The sequence below is a fragment of the Dromiciops gliroides genome, chromosome 2, assembly GCF_019393635.1.
Source record: "Dromiciops gliroides isolate mDroGli1 chromosome 2, mDroGli1.pri, whole genome shotgun sequence".
NCBI lineage: Eukaryota > Metazoa > Chordata > Mammalia > Microbiotheria > Microbiotheriidae > Dromiciops > Dromiciops gliroides.
In genome coordinates this window covers 261,929,130-261,949,901 of record NC_057862.1, presented here as the reverse complement: position 1 = coordinate 261,949,901, position 20,772 = coordinate 261,929,130, and the positions used below count along the sequence as shown (strand labels likewise).

The following is a 20,772-nucleotide window of genomic DNA, read 5'->3' as shown; positions in this document are numbered from 1 at the left end:
TTCCAAATGCAGTTTCACAATTTACAGAATCGGTGGTCAGACAATATACATTATATTGCTGCTAGGCAATACTAGTATATCTGCTTTATCAACTCACTATCCCACTCTCTAAAGCTCTTCCAAACCTTTTCATCCCTTCTCAAACTTCCCATGCTTCCTTCTCCCATCTCTAAGCTGAGAACCTTGCCTCATTTTACAGAAAAAAAAAATTAAGGCCATTCTCCCTGAGCTTCCTCTTCTCTTCTTCATCTCCTGTTAGTCAAACGCTTTCTGCCACTATCTCCTTTTCATTTTCATCTCACATGATGAGGTGGCTTTACTCCTTAACAAGACTAACCCCTCCGCTTGCTCAAGTGACCTATTCCATCCCAAATACTCTATCAAATTGCCTCCTCTGTCATTCCCACTCTATCACTTATTTTCTTTCTTTTTGGGGGGCAGCTAGGTGGCGCAGTGGATAGAACACTGGCCCTGGAGTCAGGAGGACCTGAGTTCAAATCTGACCTCAGACACTTAACACTTACTAGCTGTGTGACCCTAGGCAAGTCACTTAACCCCAATTGCCTCACTAAAACAAAAACAAAAACAAAAACAAATAGAGCATAACACTTTCTCTGATGAGGGCATGCCATTCTGGGCAGTCCTGTGCCAGTATCTCCCATGTCATGCAATCAGTTCCAAAATTCTTAAAGAGAAGCCTTTGAGGGTGTTCTTGTATCTCTTTTTCTGACTACCGTGTGAGCACTTGCCCTGTGTGAGTTTTCCACAAGCTTATTGTTTGGCATTTGAACAATGTAGCTATCCCATTAGAGTTACACACTCTCTGAAGTAAAGTTTAAATGCCTGGTAGTTTAGTTGAAGAAAGGACCTCAGTGTCTGTCATTTTATCTGGCCAGATGATCTTCAGAATCTTCCTAAGGTGATTCAAAAATAAGTGGTTCCGTTTTCTGGAATGATGCTGGTATCCTGTCCAGGTTTCATAGTCATACAATAATGAGGTCAGCATAATGGCTCTGTAGGCCTTCAGTTTGGTAGTCAGTTTAATACCTCTTCTTTTCCACACTTTCCTTTGGAGTCTTCCAAATGCTGAGCTAGCTCTGGCAATACATGCATCAACCTCATTATGAATATGTACATCCCTGGAAAGTATCCTGCCAAGGTAAGTGAACTTATCCATAGTACTCAAAACTTCTACATTTGCTGTAACCAGTAGTTCCATGGATGGGTGGTGTGGTACGGGGTGATGGAGAACCTGTGGTTTTTTTGGTGTCGTTAGGCCAAAATTAGCATGAGTAGCAAAGAATTCAATTGATCCATACTTTGTTGCATCTCAGCTTCAGAGGCTACATTGAGTGCACAATCTGCAAACAAAATATCACATACCAATACTCCCTTCCACTTTAGTCTTGGTTTGTAGCCTTTTCAATCTGAATAATTTACCATCAGTGCAGTAGTTGCCCTTGATGTCGTGTACTTCTCATTGAAGGTATTTAACAACATGGAAGAAAACATCATGCTAAAAAGCATGAGAGTAAGCACATAGCCCCATTTCACTCCATTGGTGACTGGGAAAGCTTGAGGGCATCATGCATTATCCAGAACCCAGGCAAACATGCTGTCATGAAATTGATGTATAATACTGGCGAACTTCTCTGGGCAACCAAATTTTGACATAATTTTACATAAGCCCTCATGACCGATAGTATCAAAGGCCTTGGTCAGATCTACAAATATTGCAGACAGACTTCTTTTGTTCTGCTCTTGGCATTTCTCCTGGAGTTGTCAGGCAGCAAACACCGTGTTGACCATTCCTTGGCACTTTCTGAAGCCACGCTGGCTCTCAGGTAGATGACCATCTTTCAGGTGAAGGATCAGCTAAGGAACACTCTGGCAAGAATCTTGCCATCAATGACTAAAAGAGAGAACCCCTACTGTGATTGTCACAGAACAATCTATTTCCTTTACCTTTATAGAGATGGACAATGGAGTCATATAATCCAGAAAATTTCAGTCAGCTTTTGTATAAGCCATGGACCCACCACCTTGTAAATCTCAGTTAGAATCAGTACCAGGTGCTTTGCCACATGAGAGGAGTCTAATGGCAATCAAAACCTCTTCTTCAGTTGGAAATATATCTAGAAAGGGATTGACTTCAACCTGAGGTAAACAGTCAATGGCTTCAGCATTGATTGATGATATTCTGTCAATTCTGTAGTATTCAGCCTGTAGGGTCCAATTTTTAATTGGGGAATGTTAGCTAGGTGGCTTGCCACAATATTGGGGCAAGGAAGGAGACTGACAGCCTCCCTCAAAACAGAGCAGGATTTATTTAACAAGAATGAACTTAAAAAAACACAAACAGGATCAGTAGGATTAAGGGAAAGGAAATAAAATGGGGAAAGGGAAATTATACAACCTGAACAACACCACTGCCCAGGAATCAGCTGAGAATACACAGCAGCATCCTGTCGCCTTCTAGCTTCAAGCTAGAATGTCGGAAAAAACCTCCCTTCTTCCTAGCAGACCCCAGGCTGACCACACACAGCCCCATTGGCTGGCCACTCTGACTGCCCTCACTAGGCTTCCAATCATTATAATTTTGCCAGACCCATGTAGGTGTCAGAGAGTGGTGATGATGTGAGGTGCCACTGCCATGGTAATGGCTACAACCAGTGGGTGGAGCACCGTGCAGTTTGCAGAGCCCCAGGCCAGTGTGCACCAGGGTTTTTTTTTTTCTTCTCCAAATTCTAGCCAAAAGATGGGGTCATAAAAACCTCAAATAACAATTATTTCTTTACAAGCCCATCTTTCCTTATCATTAATTAATGTGGCTCCATCAGCACTGAGTAGTTGAGATGGACCATATGTTTTTAGCCCATCAATAGCCTTCAGGGCAACATAAAAGTGCTTTGGATTGTTACTATCAGTATAAAACTGAATTTCATCTGCCTTTTTACTGAGCCAAGAATCCTGCATTTCTCTAAGCTTTGCTTATACTTTACTTTTGATGGAGTTAAATGCTGCCTTCTTAGAGATGGGTGAACTATTCTGCTGATAAGCCTTGTGAAATTTTCATTTTTCACTTAGCAGCTTCTGAATTTTCCCATAATGTTCATCAAATCAGTCTTGATATTTGCAAGTGTTCTAACCCAGATGAGCAAATGCAGTGCTGTACACCAGATCTCTGAAAGCTGCCCTCTCCTTTTCTGTTCCACTGTTGCTCAACTTTCCCTCCAAATTAGCAACGAACTGTTCCTACTCAGAGAAGCACTCTACCCTGTTCACATTAAGTCTCCTGGTAGTCATTTTGCCATGGGGCTTCTGCTTTTGTTGAATTTGAATTTGAATTTGAACTTGGAGAGGATGTCTGCGATATATCCAGCACCCTGTGCCACACATCGCCTTCATCACTCTCACATCCTGTCTATCTCTTCTCCTTACAATCACATAGTCTTTATTTGTTTGTGGGGTTTTTTGTTGTTGTTGTTTTTGTTTTTGCCGGGCAAAGAGGGTTAAGTGACTTGCCCAGGGTCACACAGCTGGTAAGTGTCAAGTGTTTGAGGCTGGATTTGAACTCAGGTTCTCCCTAATCCAGAGTCCATGCTTTTCCCACTGTGCCATCTAGCTACCCCCCAATCACATAGTTTTTAAATGCCAATGTTTGCTGTGAGGGTGCATCTATGAAATTTTATTGCGTTTAGGTAAACAGAAGACAGTGTTGGTGTTGAGAAGGTCATAAGATGCACAAGTCTTCAGTAGTAAGTTACCATTGCTGTTGCTGTTTCCACCTCCATTCCTCCCAAGGACTCTCTGCTAGGTCTGGTGGTCTGAGCCTACCACCCAGAATGATAAGCTTGTCCTCTTTTGGCACATTGATGATAAGAGTCTCCAGGTCTTCATAAAATTTTTCTTTGACCTTATCAGGGTTCATCATGGTGGGAGCATGTGCCATGATAATGGTATGGTGTTTTCACATTGTCATGAGCCTGTCATTCACTCTTTTTGGTAGGCACATGGGCTTGTTGACTAGATTAATTTTTATTTCAAAACCTGTTCTGGGGGCAGCTAGGTGGCACAGTGGATAAAGCACCGGCCCTGGATTCAGGAGTACCTGAGTTCAAATCCAGCCTCAGACACTTAACACTTACTAGCTGTGTGACCCTGGGCAAGTCACTTAACCCCCACTGCCCCGCAAACAAAAAAAATGGATGTCAAAACCTGTGCTCATGGCACTCCCCTTCACTGTGGCCTCTCCAGAAAAATGTGGCTCCAGCTCTACTTCAGTAAGCTGGCCTTCATTTGCCAACCTTGTTTTGTCTCACTCAGAGCCACTATTTGAATGTGATACCTGCTGAGTTCTCTTACAACAAAAGCTGTCTTTCAGGTCTACTGGATTTTTTGTTGTCTATGAATGTGTGTACATTCCATGTACCAATGGTGAATACAGAATTTTTTGTACATTTTTTTTGGTGTTTTGACCTCAAGGTGGGATCCCTGCCTGCCTTGGTAATCAGGCATGAGTTGGGTAAGCTGACAATTTTTAGGGCACCTTTTCTAGCCCTGTCCTCAATACCAGGGAGTGAGCAGTGCAGTTCTTAAAAGGCTGCTGAGACACCTAGGTGGGGTTGCCAAATTCCACTACTGCTTCTAGTGAGAAGATGACCCTAAGGCCTAGGCCACCTATATGCAGAATTGTGACTACAGCCCCCAATGTATCAACACCTGCTCCATTGTCACTTGCCAGTTGCCACAGGACTTTGATGTTACTTTTTTTCTCTTTAAAGTGAGGCAATCGGGGTTAAGTGACTTGCCCAGGGTCACACAGCTAGTAAGTGTTAGGTGTCCAAGGCTGGATTTGAACTCAGGTACTCCTGAATCCAAGGCAGGTGCTCTATCCACTGCGCCACCTAGCTGCCCCTCACAGGACTTTGAGATAGGTAAAAATGATAAAGTGATGTGGATGATGTCTTTTGATTTGTGCATAAATTGGATTTAAGTGAGGCAGAGTTGCACAAAGTGATTGGCCTTGAGGCAGCTAGGTGGCACAGTGGATAAAGCACCAGCCCTGGATTCAGGACTCCCTGAGTTCAAATCTGGCCTCAGACACTTGACACTTAACTAGCTGTGTGACCCTGGGCAAGTCACTTAACCCTCATTGCCTTGCAAAAAAAACAAAAACAAAAAAACCAAAGTGATTGGCCTCACTCTCTCTTCCAGAGTCATCATAGTCAGTGGCAAGACAGAGTCAAGATGACTGGTGATGGCTCAGAATGCAGTGGTTGACCTTGGCATCTTCTATGTCTAACTAAGCTCTAAGCGCTCCACAGGACCTGCTTCAGGAACCCTCACAGCTATTGGAACAAATTGTTTTCATCTGCCCATTCTACCAGGAGATATCTTCACATGCTTGGGGTAGACAATCCCCCAACTCACCAATGGGTTTGAGACCCCTTGGTTACCCATAACCTGCTTTTGCCTGTCTTCCAAAACTGTTTACCGAGGTGTGGCCACTGGCTTCTTGGAGCCACAGGTGAGAGTTAGGTAGATCAGGTAGACATTCAAAGGTGAAAGCAGCCCTGAAAAAGATCTTGGCAGTCCTACACACAGAGGCACTAGTCCTTCTGACTATACCCAGTACCCCATAGCTTGCTATTTCCCAGCACTGCGCGATGTGCTTTATGATTATTATCTCATTTGAAACTCACAACAACCCTGGAAGGTAGGGGCTATTATCACCCCCATTTTATAGATAAATAAACTGAGGCAGATAGAGGTTAAGTGAATTGCCAAGAGTCACACAGCAAATAAGTCTTCATTTGACTTTAAACTCAGGTCTTACTGACTGCAGGCCCAGAGCTCTATGTACTATGGTGCCACCTAGACACCCATTAGGATACTTCAGAGTTGTCAAACCACATTTTCATTAATATTTAACGTATGGTAAATAGATTTCCTTTCAATTAATTTCTGCAAAGGAGAAACCTTTCTCTTATCTAATTTTTTTTCTCCCTTTACGCTCCCAACTTGACTAGAATTAGGAACATAAGGAATAGTAAAACTCCCCAGTCTTTTCCTTTCAGTTCTTGAAACGTATCTCCCCCTAAAAGTTTAAAGGGTCAGTGGAAGTCTCTTTTGCAGGAAGGTAAAGTCAGCATGAGAACTTCAGTAACCACAGACACAAAGATCTATTTTGAATGCAAAGTTTCAACTTAACTTAAAGAATTTTCAGGATTTGAATTTCGAAAGAAACTAGATGTATATCAATTTCAATTAATCTAATTAATTTAATTAATTACATGTATTCTGTCTGAACATTCAAGAATTAAGTCAGACCAGACCAGGACTACTCAATAGTCAAGACAGTGCAGTAATTATAAATGACAATTTCCTTCCTCAAAAAATGATGTATGACTGCCCCCAAAGTAGGATTAAGGTTTATATCAGATTTGTTTCTTTTAAATAGAATAGACTAGACTAGACTGTAAGGGATTCTAGAATTGCTTCCTAATCACTGAAGGCAGGGTTTTATGTCAGCTTTTAACCAGACGAGACCAGTACTATCTATGAACAAAGACTGGAAGGGTAGCCAATAAAGTACTGTGTTTGGGGAATTTCTGATTTTCCTTTTATTATCTGGGATTCGGGGACATTCCTCCTGCAATTTTTTGTTAACTCAAAATATGTCTTAACCTCATCCGACCAAAACCTGTTCCATGAGATTTGAAAATTTCCTTAAAAGCCTTAAACATTTCTTAGATAAAAAGTCAGAGGAAGAATCTTAACTGTCTCTGACTCCTTGGTAACATGTCAATCGTTTCCCTCAGTCTATTTGTGACTCCTCTAAATGACTTCATTTACCTATAGAATTTGTTTAATAAAGTTTGTTTCCGGGGGCAGCTAGGTGGCGCAGTGGATAAAGCACTGGCCTTGGATTCAGGAGTACCCGAGTTCAAATCCAGCCTCAGACACTTGACACTTACTAGCTGTGTGACCCTGGGCAGGTCACTTAACCCTCATTGCCCTGCAAAAATTAAAAAAAAAAAAAGTTTGTTTCCTTAGGGGACATATGGAATTATGACTCTGCTTAACAGTAAGTTTATTTATCTTTTATGACATTGAAGGAATTATGCAATCTATCTTCTCTTTAACTTTTGCAATATGTAAATGAATTATTTCTCTGTCACAGTGATATAATTTTCCCTGAGGCCTGAACCTATGCTTGACCATAATGTCAAAATCTAGGTTCTTATCCCCATAATTTCTGAATTGTGGTACATATACATATTTGGCAATAGTTACGTGATGACAAATGACAGACAAGTCTCTAGCTTATTTGCCTTTAGGAAAATGAGGTGCAAAGGCACAGGGATTGGAAAATTCCTAGTCCTGGCCTATTTACCCAGAAAAAGGAAAGCAAGGGAGGTCATCTTATTAAGACACCAGAATTTCTCAGTGTAGCCCCTGCCTTTGACTCCAGATCTGGCTGCCAATCTGAGCACTCCAAAATTGAACAGTTTATGTCAAATTTATTACTCAAGTACAAGGAATAAACAAATAGGCAATATAGAAAATACAGACAAGTTCACAGAACACTGACTTATGTGTGATTTTCTAGAAGGAACAGCAACATTATTGATTAGTGGATTTTTCCTGCCCAGAAATATGATAGTGTATTAGCAGCCTGATAGACCTGGGCCCAGTTAGGGATACTCTGACCCTGAGGGGGACACTGACCGTGGAGAAATATGGTTGATCAACTTGCTGGGGTTAGAGATTACTCTTTCCTTGGAAAAGCAAAGTGAACCAGTGGTTAGTCAAACAGATAACAAAGTAGACATGTCAGGGACACCCAGAAAGCTGGGCACCTTGAAATTTATAGCATGAGCTTAGTTGGGAGTCAGTCGTGTTTTCTATGTGATTAGGATCAGGTAGTGACAATAATCTCAAGGTAGGAATGTGGCATATTTACTACTTTATGTATCCCGCTCCCCAAATAGCTAGCATTGTCCTTTTCCAAACTGTTGTAACTTTTCAGTCCTAAGTCTCTCCTCCCACCCCCACCCCCACCCCCACCTCTCCTCTATTAAACTATCACCCTCTCCTTTGTTCAGGAAGTTGAAGTTTAGACTTCTTCTCCCAGCCATATCTCTATGTGCTGACTGATTGAGGAACATGTCATAAATCTGTTCCTCCCCAGGAGTTGAAGTTTAGACTTCTCCTGACCATACCTCTGTGTTCTGAATAATAAAACTTTTACTTAAATTTTGATTGGATCATGTGTGTGAGTAATTCTTTGAAAGAAGAATATTTTCAGACCCAGTTTTGCGGTGACAATAGGTAAATTTTACCTTCTATGCATTGGAGAACTTCTGAGCTGGAAGACTCTATTTTCTGACCTATTCCTATTCCTTTGTGGCCTGCCAATTTTGACATAAAAGTTGATCAAAGAATGCATTGATAAGTATTGCTGCTAATCATACTAATCAAGGTGAAGAGACATTTTAATAACTGGTTTATTATCTGTTCAAAGCATAGGCCTATGATACACAAAAACCAATGGACACTAACTGACATTTTTTGTTTGTTTGTTTTTTTGTTTTTGGTGAGGCAATTGGGGGTTAAGTGACTTGCCCAAGGTCACACAGCTAGTAAGTGTCAAGTGTCTGATGCTGGATTTGAACTCGGGTCCTCCTGACTCCAGGGCAGATGCTCTATTCACTGCGCCACCTAGCTGCCCACTAACATTTTTACGAACTTTTTACAGGTTTTTCAGTTACAAGGCAGGATTGCTACAATGCAGTTTTGCCAAGGCAGAAGCAAAAGGTGAAGATTTACAAAGAACAAATAATAGGGATGGTCATAAAGTAATTAATAGTAAACAATTTAACTAGAATTTGCATCCAGCCGTTTACCTGGGAGCTATAGCTAGTGACAAGAAATGTTCATATATAAATATAATTAATAAAGCTCAACCAGAAATTCTTCAATCACTAATCTGAGCTATAGTTTGAGACCTCAGCTAAAGTTGCAAGTGCTAGTTTATGATATGACTTGCTGTCTCAAGCAAATGGAGACAATACTGAAATTCTCTTATGACTGTTATGGGAAAAATATCTCCTTTATGAGTTCATGTGGTAGGAAACCTCTGCCAAAATATATTTACCACAACGCAGAAATTATGCAAGTAAAAATCTAACTTTTATTATTATACTCAAGCATAGGTTCAAGCCTCAGAGAAAACAATAGACCTGAACAATCATTAGGATTGTAACAAGGCAAAATTACATCAGAATAACAGAGAAATAATTCATTTATATATTGCAATCTTGTATATTTCTCTCAGGCCATAATACACACCTGCTTTTGTAGCCAATGCTTTCAAATTAAAAGGCAAATTAAAGAGGTATAGGAACTTCAATGGGGTTATAGACAGGGAAGACCACTAAAAGGTAGAATTTGGACTACACTTGAAGAACGAATAAGAATTAAAGACAGGTATGAACAGAAACAGGGAGGCAGGAAATTTCAGTGCATATTTAGGGCTAAATGTGCTCACTTACCAATCAGATTTGGAGAAGCAGATAGTTTATGTAGGAGAGCAATGTAAAACAAAACCAGAGAGGTAAATCAAGACCAATCTTTGGATAGTTTTGGATGATAGGTGAAGGAGATTAGATTGCATTCTGTAGGAAATAGGGAACCATAGAAGGTTCATGAAAAAGAAAACAATATGAAAACAGTGCTTAAGAAAGCAATATCAGGGGCAACTAGGTGGCGCAGTGGATAGAGCACCAGTCCTGGAGTCAGGAGGACCCAAGTTCAAATACGGCCTCAGACACTTAGCACTTACTAGCTGTGTGACCCTGGGCAAGTCACTTAACCCCAATTGCCTGCAAAAAACAAAAACCAAAAAACTTGGGCTCAATGGGGCAACTAGGTAGCTCAATGGATAAAGCACTGGCCCTGGATTCAGGAGGACCTGTGTTCAAATCCAGCCTCAGACACTTGACACTTACTAGCTGTGTGATCCTGGGCAAGTCACTTAACTCTCATTGCCCAACCAAAAAAAAAAAAATTGTAAAAAAAAAGAAAGCAATATCAAGAGGATTCTAGGAAGATGGCGAAGTAGGTCAGAAAACTTTCAACTCTCCAAATTTCCTCCACAAAAAAAGACAGAAGGTAGCCTCAGAGCAGCAGAAATAAACTCTGGGTAAAGCAGACGTCCTCCTAAAACAATTTGAGAAGACCCCAGGAAAGATCTGACCTCCAGGGTTAGAGGTTCTGCCAGAGTGACAGGCAAACACCTCCAGGCTGATTGCAGAATCAACAAACAAGCCCTAAAGGCAGCTGGGTCGAGAGGCAGCCTTAGCCTTAGAAATTTTCATGTTACAGATCGTGTAGCGTTCTGACAGTCGAGTAGGAGAAGATAGAAACTTTCTACTGTTGGGGGGGAGGCCAAGCACAGCTGTGTTGACCAAAAGCTCCCAGACTGTGATTCAACAGAGAAGGATCTGGCACACACTTGGTGAGTGCAGAGTGGGGACCCTGTGGTTTGTGGGCACCTGCAGGAGAGCAGAGTCTCTGGTTTCAGTTCTAGGGCAGAGAGGACAGCTGTGGTGTGCAGCTACTGGAGGGACTCGAAGGGATTTGAGGGGCAGTGTGGCTGGGAGCCTAGCTATGGCTTAGGAGTGAAGAGAAGAGCGTCAGGTTGGACCCTGACACAGATCTTAGAGAATATCTGCTAAAAACCAAAATAAAACAAACAAACAAAATTAAAATGAGCAAGCAAAGGAGAAAGAACCCAACCATATATAGTTACTATAGGGATACAGAAGATCTGGGTTCATATTCAGAAAAAGATAATGGAGCTTAAAAAGCCACACCTTTTTCAATGAAAAAAAAACACACCACATCAAATGGTCCCAAGCACAGAAAGAGTTCTTGGAAGAACTTCAAAAGGACGCTAACAATCAAATAAGAAAGATTGAGGGAAAATTAGAAGGAAAAAAAATAAGAGCAATCCAAGAAAATAAAAATGTGAAAGAAGGTCAACCAACTTGAAAAAGAGAATCAGAAACTTAAGGAAGTGTCATGGGGTGCAGAGCACCCCAGAAGTTCTCTGGGGCACACCAAGGAAATCTTCTCCTTGAGAAACTAAACCAGAGGACAGATAGCCTAGACGAGATAAGCGGAACCAAACCGGACTCTGAGCTAGCTTCGGGATTCCTACCCTTCATTCTGTCTCCCTTACTCTGGGGAGATAAATTTAGGTGTGGCTTCAGCCCTTTGTGTTCTGAAGAGGGATCCATAGCCACCCCTCACCCAATTCCCCCAGCTACCACCAGTGGGGGATGGTCCTCTCTCACTAAAAGGAACTTTTCATGGGCCGATGGTCCACCTCCATCAGTCCTCTATAAAAGTACCTTCCGGTCTCCTGTTCGAGGAGATTGGTACCTCTGAGCCATGTGCTTTATGCCAAATCTCCCCCATGAAAAGTCCAAGGATTTCTTTCATGGTTTCCCTCCCCCCACCCTTCCCTTCCCTTGCTCCCTAAATAAACTATCACCTTATTCTAACTACGTTTTGTGTGCAAGAGGGTTGTAATTCTTTAAAGAGGAATTCCTAAGAACCCCAACCCCAACCTGTACCCCATTTCCCACCATATCAGAGAAAATAATTCCTTGAAATCAAGATTCAGCAAGGGAAAGATAATGACAACATGACAACAACAAATCATAAGACAAAATGAAAAGAATGATAACGTGAAACAAAAGAAGATAAGTGAAACCATCCGAAAAACAACTGATTTGGAAAGCTGATCAAAGAGAAAGAAATATAAGAATAACTGGACTACCTGAAAATTAAAATAAAAAAAGAATCTTTATACAATATTACAAGAAATTATCAAGGAAAATTTCCCTGAAGTTCTAAAACAAGAAAGCAAAGCAGAAATAGGAAAAAATCCACCACCTGAAAGAGATCGTGGTGGGTGGTGAAGAAGGGTGAGGAGTCAAGATGGTGGAAAGAAGCCAGGAAGTTGCCTGAGCTCTCCGAAGTTTCCTTCAGAAACAACATTAAATCAAGCCTCTAAATGGATTCTGGAGCTACAGAACCTACAGAAAGACAGAGAGAAACAATCTTTCACCTTGAGATTGTGAGGGCCAATTTAATATATGGAGAGTTAATTGAATGGCTCATCATAATATTGGGTTCCTGGAAATAATGAGGGACCTCTAGGTCCAAAGCTCCCTCCCCTCTGAACTGCCTTTTTAGATATTTCTCCCAGGCCAATAAGAAAGGAGCCTAACAGTCTCTTTTCCACAAATGAATCAGGTTTTATTAATGGGATTAAAATAAACAGCAAAGGTGACATTAATAAAATCAAAGACAAGGGAATAGGGGAAAAGAAATATGGATAATCTCCTAATTCTAACCTAAGTCTATACTTGCTTCCGTTCAGCTAATTCAAAAGAGCAAGGGCTTGTATGTTAACTCACCACCTGTAGGAATAAATGTAAACTCTAAGTGGTTGTCCAGGCAAAATGATTAGGAACCAAAATGGTTAATGTTTATTGCAGTCTGTATTTTTACTTTTAAAAAATACTATATATATATTATATATAATATTACTATATTATTTACTTTACTAATTTAACTGTACTTTTTACTTTACTGATTTACTGTATTTTTACTGTAAGAAAATTTGTAAGAAAAGTGTGTTTTAAAAGACTGGTTTAAAATGGGAAATACTGGGGGCAGCTGGGTGCTTTGGATTCAGGAGGACCTGTGTTCAAATCCAGTCTCAGACACTTGACACTTACTAGTTGTGTGAACCTGGGCAAGTCACTTAACTCTCATTTCCTGCAAAAAGACAAAAAACAAACACTCAAGAATAGGAAATAATATGATTTTTCAAAGTAAATTAAAAGCTGTTCCTGCCTTTTGACCAAGTTATACTAGGGTTCTATACCTCAAAAGAAATAAAAAGAAGAAGAAAAGGACCCATAAAAATATTTATAGAAGCTTATTTTTAGTGGTAAAGAAGTTCAGACTGAGTGTGGTGTCCATCATTAGGAGAATGACTGAACAAATAGATGGTATATGAATGTAATGGAATATTCTCCTGTTTATGAAAATACCAAAAGAAAAAAAAAGAAATACCAAAGAGTAGTTTTAGAGACGCCTAGGAAACTGTTATGAAGTAAAGAACCAAGAGAACCATTTATAAAATAACAGTGATGTTGGAAAGACAGACAACTTTGAAAAACTTAGGCACGATGATCAGTGCAATACCCAAGCACAGGGGAACCAGGCCGAAATGTGCTACCTTCCTCCTTACAGAGAGGCCACAGTCTGGAGATGCAAATGAAAAATATTTTTTGAACATAAGCAAATGTAAGAAATTTGTTTTGCTGGATTATGTATTTCTGTCTGAGAGTTTTTTTTTTAATTTATTTTTTCAGATAGAGGATAGCAGGTGGCAGGTAGATAGCAGGTAGAGAAACAGTTATTAACAGGATTCAAATAGAGGGAGAGAGTTTAGCCACTGGTTGAAAAAAAGTCATTGAAGTATTTTTTTAATACTTAAGAGAACAGGGGGCAGCTAGGTGGTGCAGTGGGATAGAGCACCAGCCCTGGATTCAGTGGAGGAACTGAGTTCAAAATCCAGCCTCAGACATTTGACACTTACTAGCTGTGTGACCCAGGGCAAGTCACTTAACCCTCATTGCCCCCCATACACACACACACAAAGAGAACAGAAGGCAACATGGACAAGCAGGAATACAGTAAAGATTACACAAAACCTAGAAACCTACTACTAGAAGCCATATGACTGTAGATCTTTTATTTAATGATTTTTTTTTTTGGGTGAGGCAACTGGGGTTAAGTGACTTGCCCAGAGTCACACTGCTAGTAAGTGTCAAGTGTCTGAGGCCGGATTTGAACTCAGGTCATCCTGAATTCAGGGTCAGTGCTTTATCCACAGATTGCCCCCAGACTGTAGGTCTTTGAATATTATATTCACAGAGCAAAAGATTTGGGGTTACGACCAAGGGTAAGGTACCCAGCAAAGTATAATCCTGAATGAAAAAAATGGATATTCAACTAATTGAAAGATGTGTTTGTGTACAGATATCTATGTAATGTGTACATACATTCACACATACACATAATACATACACACAGACATGCATGCTTAGTTGCAGCCTTCTTTAGGGTGGGAGTTGGGGGGAAAGAGGGGGAGGGAAAATAATGAAGTAAAAAGTACATAGTGGGGAACAAACAAAAAGAAAAATAGGGCAGATCTGAAAACAATGTGTAATATATATTATATAGGTTTTCTTGAAATGGAAATTTATTGTTTTAAATTTAATCCTCTCCTATGTTTTGCTGTGTACATGACAAGATTCTTTTTTTTTCTTTTCTCATTTTGTACTTAAGTTTAAAATTTTAAAAATTTACAAAAAGAGAGAGATTGGGTTTGAATGAGGTGAAACATGGCTGAGGTCTTTCCTAAAATAGGGGCCCCAAGGAGTCACCATTGGGGGTCACCAATGAGGAGAGGAGAGCCTTGAGCTTGAGAGGTAGGGCTTGAATTCAAATCTTCCTAGCTCCAAGGCCAGATTTTTATATCACATTGCTTCTTTTTTGTTTGTTTGTTTGTTTTTTGTTTTTGGCTGGGCAATGAGGGTTAAGTGACTTGCCCAGGGTCACACAGCTAGTTGTGTCAAGTGTCTGAGGCTGGATTTGAACTCAGGTCTTCCTGAATCCAAGGCCAGTGTTTTAACCACTGCGCCATCTAGCTGCCCCCATCACATTGCTTCTTGAGAATTATTATATTGAGAATATAAAAGTAGAGCTTAAGAACACTTCTAATGAGAGACACCTCCATATCCCTGTTATTGGTTTATTTGTTCACTGCCAGACTGTGATAAATCACTTACTAAGTGCAAGGGACTGTGCTAAGTATATGGGATGGTTTGGGAGAGGAGCATGTGGATGGTTAGAAGGTATAAAAAGACAAATAGTACCTTCCCTATCTGTCCTCAAGGAAGTACAGTTTAGTAGGGCAGACAATTCATATGGAAGATAAAGCAAGAAATACAAAAAAAGGCAATATTCCCTTCAAGAACTCACAAAATAGTAAGACATTCAAGATAGTACACAATTTCTTCACAAGGACTGCGAACATGGGATATTGTATATACTTTTTTTGGGGGGCAGGGCAATGAGGGTTAAGTGGCTTGCCCATCAGCACATAGCTTGTGTCAAGTGTCTGAGGCTAGATTTGAACTCAGGTCCTCCTGAATCCAGGGCCTATGCTCTACCCACTGCGCCACCTAGCTGCCTCCCGAATATTGTATATACATTTAATGATGGATTGGTTAATTAGTTTGACTAGACTACTTTTCCCCTTCTTTCTTTTTGATTCCTTTTTTGTTCCAGGGATAAGGGAGAAAGAAGGGGTATGTTGGGAGATAAAGGTGATGTAAAAACAAAAGGTATAAATCTTTTTTTGAAAAAAGACAACACTTTGATCTGTCATTGTCTGCATTTATATGGTTCCTCTGATAAAAATCTTTTTAGGAAAATACATCTATTTTACTCGCAATATTTGTCTTTGCTAAAACCAATTACCATAAAACATGGCAGGGTTAATTTCATTTAGAAAATAGCAGAATTTTAGGGTTGGAGTAGTCTTTCATAATTAGCTAGTTGAATATCGACTAAGAATCTCCTCTACAATATCTTCAACAACTGGTCATCCAGCCTTTGTCTGAAGACTTCGTTGAAGAGGAATCCACTCCTTCCTGGGATGGCTCATTTCACTCTTGGCTATTTCCAGTTGTCTTCTTAGGGGCTAGGATGTGATTTCTTAAAAAGCAAAGGAAGATAGTCTTCACTACCTCCCCCTGCAATTTTCTATACTACTTCATAGAAAAATAAGGATTTTTTTAAAAAAAGAAAACAATGTTGTGGTGGGGAATAAGAATGGGAGAAATATCTGACACTCCACTTTACATCTGCTATCCTGACTGGTCTTAACTTCAGGAACCAGATGCCTCTCCCAGGAAAAGTTAAACTTCTAAACTCAGCTCCATGTTGCTAACTCAGTCCTTGATTGACACCACCTTCCTCAGCCTCCTCTCCTCTCTGATTGGAGGGCTGGAGAGCAGGGTACCTAATGGCTTCCAATGTTTTCTGTTATAAAGGGCAGACTCTCAGTTCATTTCACTATGCATCTGCTACTTGTCCTGGCTTCAACGGGGTGGAACAAGATCTCCTGGTTCTCCCCTCTCCACTCTATTTTCTTGCTTCTTTTTGTGTGTTGTGTTTTCCCTTTAAATAGTAAGCTCCTTTTGGCAACTACTGTCTTTCTTTTTTATTAATTGTATCCCCAGCACTTAGCACATTGCCTGACATAGAAGGCACTTAATAAATGTTTAATGGATTGGAGTTGGATGATCATCAATCTACAAACATATTTAAAGTACTTACTATGTTTCAGCAGCCATGCTAAGTGCTGAGGGTACAAAGAGAAAAGCAAAAACAAAAAACAACCCAAAAAACAAAAAACAACCCAGTACTGCACTCAAGGAAAAGAGTTTATCTTCTAATGGGGGAAATGACACATACATAGATTCAACACAGTATCAGCACTAGCAGTTTGGAGGATTGGAAAAGGCAGTAGGAAGCGTTAACCATAAAAGAAGCCAGGGACCCTAAGGAGCAGACAGCTAGAGGAGGAATGTCCCAGTTTCAGATAGAAACAGAATCAAGAAGTGTATCACCATATGTGAAGAACAGTCAAGAAGACCAGTATGGCTGGTCTGTAGAATATCTTTTTTTTTTTTTTTGTGAGGCAATTGGGGTTAAGTGACTTGCCCAGGTCACACAGTTAGTAAGTGTTAAGTGTCTGAGGTTGTATTCGAACTCAGGTACTCCTGAATCCAGGGCCGGAGCTCTGTCCACTGCGCCATCTAGCGGCCCCATGTAGAATATCTTGAAGAGAGAGCTGTATAAGAAGAAGAAGAAGATAGGATAAGGCCAGTTTGAAAAGAAATTTAAATACCAAACAAATCCTAGAGGTAACAAGGGCACAGACATGGTCGGACCTGTTTTAGGAAAAAACACTTTAGGGAACAGCTAGGGGTTCAGTGGATAAAGCACCAGCCCTGGATCCAAGAGGACTGGAGTCCAAATCGGCCTCCCTCAGACACTTGATACTAGCTGTGTGACTCTGGGCAAGTCACTTAACCCTCATTGCCCTGCAAAAAAAAAAAAAAAAAAAAGTCCGGTTTGTTAACCAAAGATGTCCTGATTTGCTATCTCTGTCCTTGCAGCTGGACTCAAACAATGATAACTGGTGGATGTGGGCAGATCTAATGAGTTTTTCAGGATGAGAGAGTATTTGAGCAGCAGAAGAAGAAACCAGTAGATAGATAAAGACTGAATATAGAGAGAAAATGAGAATAATAATGGGGACAATCTTTTTTTAAAGGTTTTTTTAAAATTCTGAACTTAAACATCAGAAAAAGGAGAATTCTAGCTTTACAGAAGAATACAAATGGTACTGTATGTGAAATGGTAAATCATAATTTGTTCAGCCATTTCTCAATTGTTGGGCACTCCTTTAGGTTTCTAGATTTTTGTGCCTGCACAAAAAAAGATTGTTATAAGGGTTTTTTGGTACATTGTTGTCTTTTACTTTCGTTTAACTCTTTGAGGTATAGGCCTAGTGGTGCTTTTGCTGTGTCAATGATGTATATATAAATTTAGTGTTTTTTTTTATTATGGTTCCAAACTGCTTTCCAAAATGACTGGACTAATTCACAGTTCCACCAATAGTTCATTAATGTGCTTGTCTTCCCTCAGCCCCTCTAACATTTGTGATTTTCTTTTATTGTCAATTTTGCCCTTGCAGAGATTTGTTTTGCTTGACTATGCATACTTCTTACAACTTGGGATGGGAAAGAGTGTGCCTCTGGTGTTGAGAGAAATGTTTTGTAATTACTTTTCTTGCTATGTTTCCTGAGTAAAGAAATAGCAGTCTACTGGATGATTGTTAAGGGGAAGCACATTTGATGGGGAGCTTATGAGCTAGTGTTAGGAGAATGACCACTCACAATGTTACCCCTAGAGCTCTGAAAGTATTAGTAGCCACACTTCTGTGGATCCTCCTTCCCAGCATCAGCATGACTGTGAGAAAATAATTTTTTTTTTTTGGTGAGGCAGTTGGGGTTAAGGAGAAAAAAACAAACATATTTGCCACATAAACACGTCAAAAGTATTCAGAGTCCCATACCAAAATGAGATGAGGCAAAACAGACTTTCCATTCAAGGACATTGAAAAAAAAAAAGACATACTTTGTGCCTGTGGGTGTGCTAAAGATCAATGGTGTGATCTGTGACTGTCAATTCAGAATTCGGGAGAATTCTCCAAATACTCTCCTCCTACAATGCTCTGGTCCATGGAGTTCCCCAGACTTCAGTTGTCATGGTGGGGAGCAGAGGAAGATAAGCCCTCAGAAAGGATGCAGAAAGGCTAAATCAGGATTTGGCTGCTGAAAGGAGTCATTTTTTCCAAACCCTCCTGCCGTATGCATGAATCTCTTTCCTTGGAATTGTTTAAGGGTGGGCCTGTATTTCACATTTGATGAGGCATTCATTCATCATAGGTCATTTGATAGTTAGCAAAAAGAGTTTATTTAGCCTCATCATAGTGTATATTCAGCAAGGATACAGTAACACTTATCAGTAGTAGAAGGTTCTTTTTGCTTTCTTAAAGGAAATGTGTCTGGTCAGCAGGCCAGGGTGACCTGTGTAGCTCCCAGCTGAGGACTGCCACGTATGAAGGGACTTGGACTCCACATGAATGGGTCTTAAGTGACCAGAAAGTCAAGTTAATACTGCCAAAGGCTGCTAGGAAGCTGCATCAAAGGTGATGTAGTTCAGGGCCAATTAAGTCTGAAGGACAGCTGAAATTAGTCTAATTCATGTTAGAGGGTGGGCTTCATAGGGGAACAATCGTGGTAGATCTTGGTCCAATTATAAGGATCCCATCTTTCATCCAGTTTCTCACTGAATATTCCAGTGATAAAAATGCTTATTTTATTTAGTATTTGTTAAGTTCAGAATAAATAAAATTAAATTAAAATAGAAAACAAAACAACTCATATACCATTTTCTTTTGGGGAGGGATAACAACCTCCCTGATACATTTCAGTTTCCAGGCTTTTGCCTGAAAAAGTTATTAATTTATCCACCACATTGCCAACATAGGTTATTCATTAGCCATTTACTCTTTACATACTTGTTTGGTGGAAATGTTGAGTAAGCATTGTGTTCTCTGTGATTAGCAAAGAATCATTGACCTTCTGTTCCCTCAGATCCACCTCTCTCTCATGAGCTGCAACAATTCATTGTCAAAATGTGTGTGAACTTGTATGATCTAACCAAGTACAATTTGGCCATGAACCCCCACCCATTTTGTGAACCCCCCCTCTCTTACACTTGTACTCTCGTTGGAATCTCAGGATTTCTAGTCATATAACTGGCATAGTTATCAAACATGTTTAAATATTGTATGCAAAATTTATTGTCAGCAGAGAACTGATGAATAAAACAGAATACAGGGGCAGCTAGGTGGCACAGTGGATAGAGCACCAGCCCTGGATTCAGGAGGACCTGAGTTCAAATCCGTCCTCAGACACTTAACAATTACTAGCTGTGTGACCCTAGGCAAGTCACTTAACCCCAATTGCCACACACACACACACACACACACACACACACACACACAAACCCCAGAATACAATACTAACTAAACGATGCATAATAAATCAATATTTACTATTTTCAGTATTTCAATATTTCAACCTTTTGCAAGAATCCCTGTAGACAAGGTGTTCCAGAAAATATATAATTGTAATTTGTTGAATTCTTGCTGTCATTCTTTACCAAATGAGCAAGGAAGGCCCATTTGAGACTTGATTCACTAGATAAAGAGGCAGAAATTCTGGAGGTTTTAAAAATTTATTATTTATTATTATTACTATTATTTTGCAGGGCGATGACGGTTAAGTGACTTGCCCAAGGTCACACAGCTAGTGTCAAGTGTCTGAGGCTAGATTTGAACTCAGGTCCTTCTGAATCCAGGGCTGGTGCTTTATCCACTGTACCACCTAGCTGCCCCAGTGGTATTTTTTATTCTGGTATTCATGGTACAGGGCATGGACTCAGGATCCAAGCAGACATGGTAGAAGACTGAAATTTCCATGGTAGGTGAAGATCTGAAATTTCCATGATAGGTAATGACTTGACTACCTTGTCCTGATCTCTGACTCATTTAATCAAAACTAGTCTATAAGAAAACAAGATTTTGTTGCTGTTCAGTTGTTTCAGTCATATCTGACTCTGTGACCCTATTTTGGGGTTTCCTTGACAAAGATAATGAAGTGGCTTGCCATTTCCTTCTCCAGCTCCTTTTACAGTGAAGAAGCTAAGGCAAACAGAGTTAAGTGACTTCCACAGGGTCACACAGCTAGTATGTGTCTGAGGCTGTATTCGAACTTAGTTCCTCCTGACTCCAGGGCTGGTACTCTAACCACTGTACCATCTACTGCCACAATCCACTGCCCTAAAGCAATACTGTGCTAAGGGCTTTACAATTATTATTTCATTTGGTAATAGAATTCTATTGTGCTGTAAGAAATGATGAGCAGGAGGAGTTCAGAGAAACCTGGAAGGACTTGCATGAACTGATGATGA

The 20,772-nt window shown here is 40.2% G+C and overlaps 1 protein-coding gene across 2 annotated transcripts in view; it reads left to right on the top strand.

Moving 5' to 3' along the window:
- The window catches only part of SLC10A1 (solute carrier family 10 member 1), a 60,477-nt gene that overhangs the window by 910 nt on the left and 38,795 nt on the right, over nucleotides 1–20,772 (top strand). Inside the window, exon 1 of one of the 2 annotated variants that reach the window (XM_043984255.1) lies at nucleotides 10,370–10,525. The exons of the other annotated variant lie outside the window; for it this stretch is intronic. The gene's annotated coding sequence lies outside the window, so the exon portion shown is untranslated. Of the gene's footprint in view, nucleotides 1–10,369; nucleotides 10,526–20,772 lie in introns of those variants that run through there. 2 annotated transcript variants of the gene reach the window in all.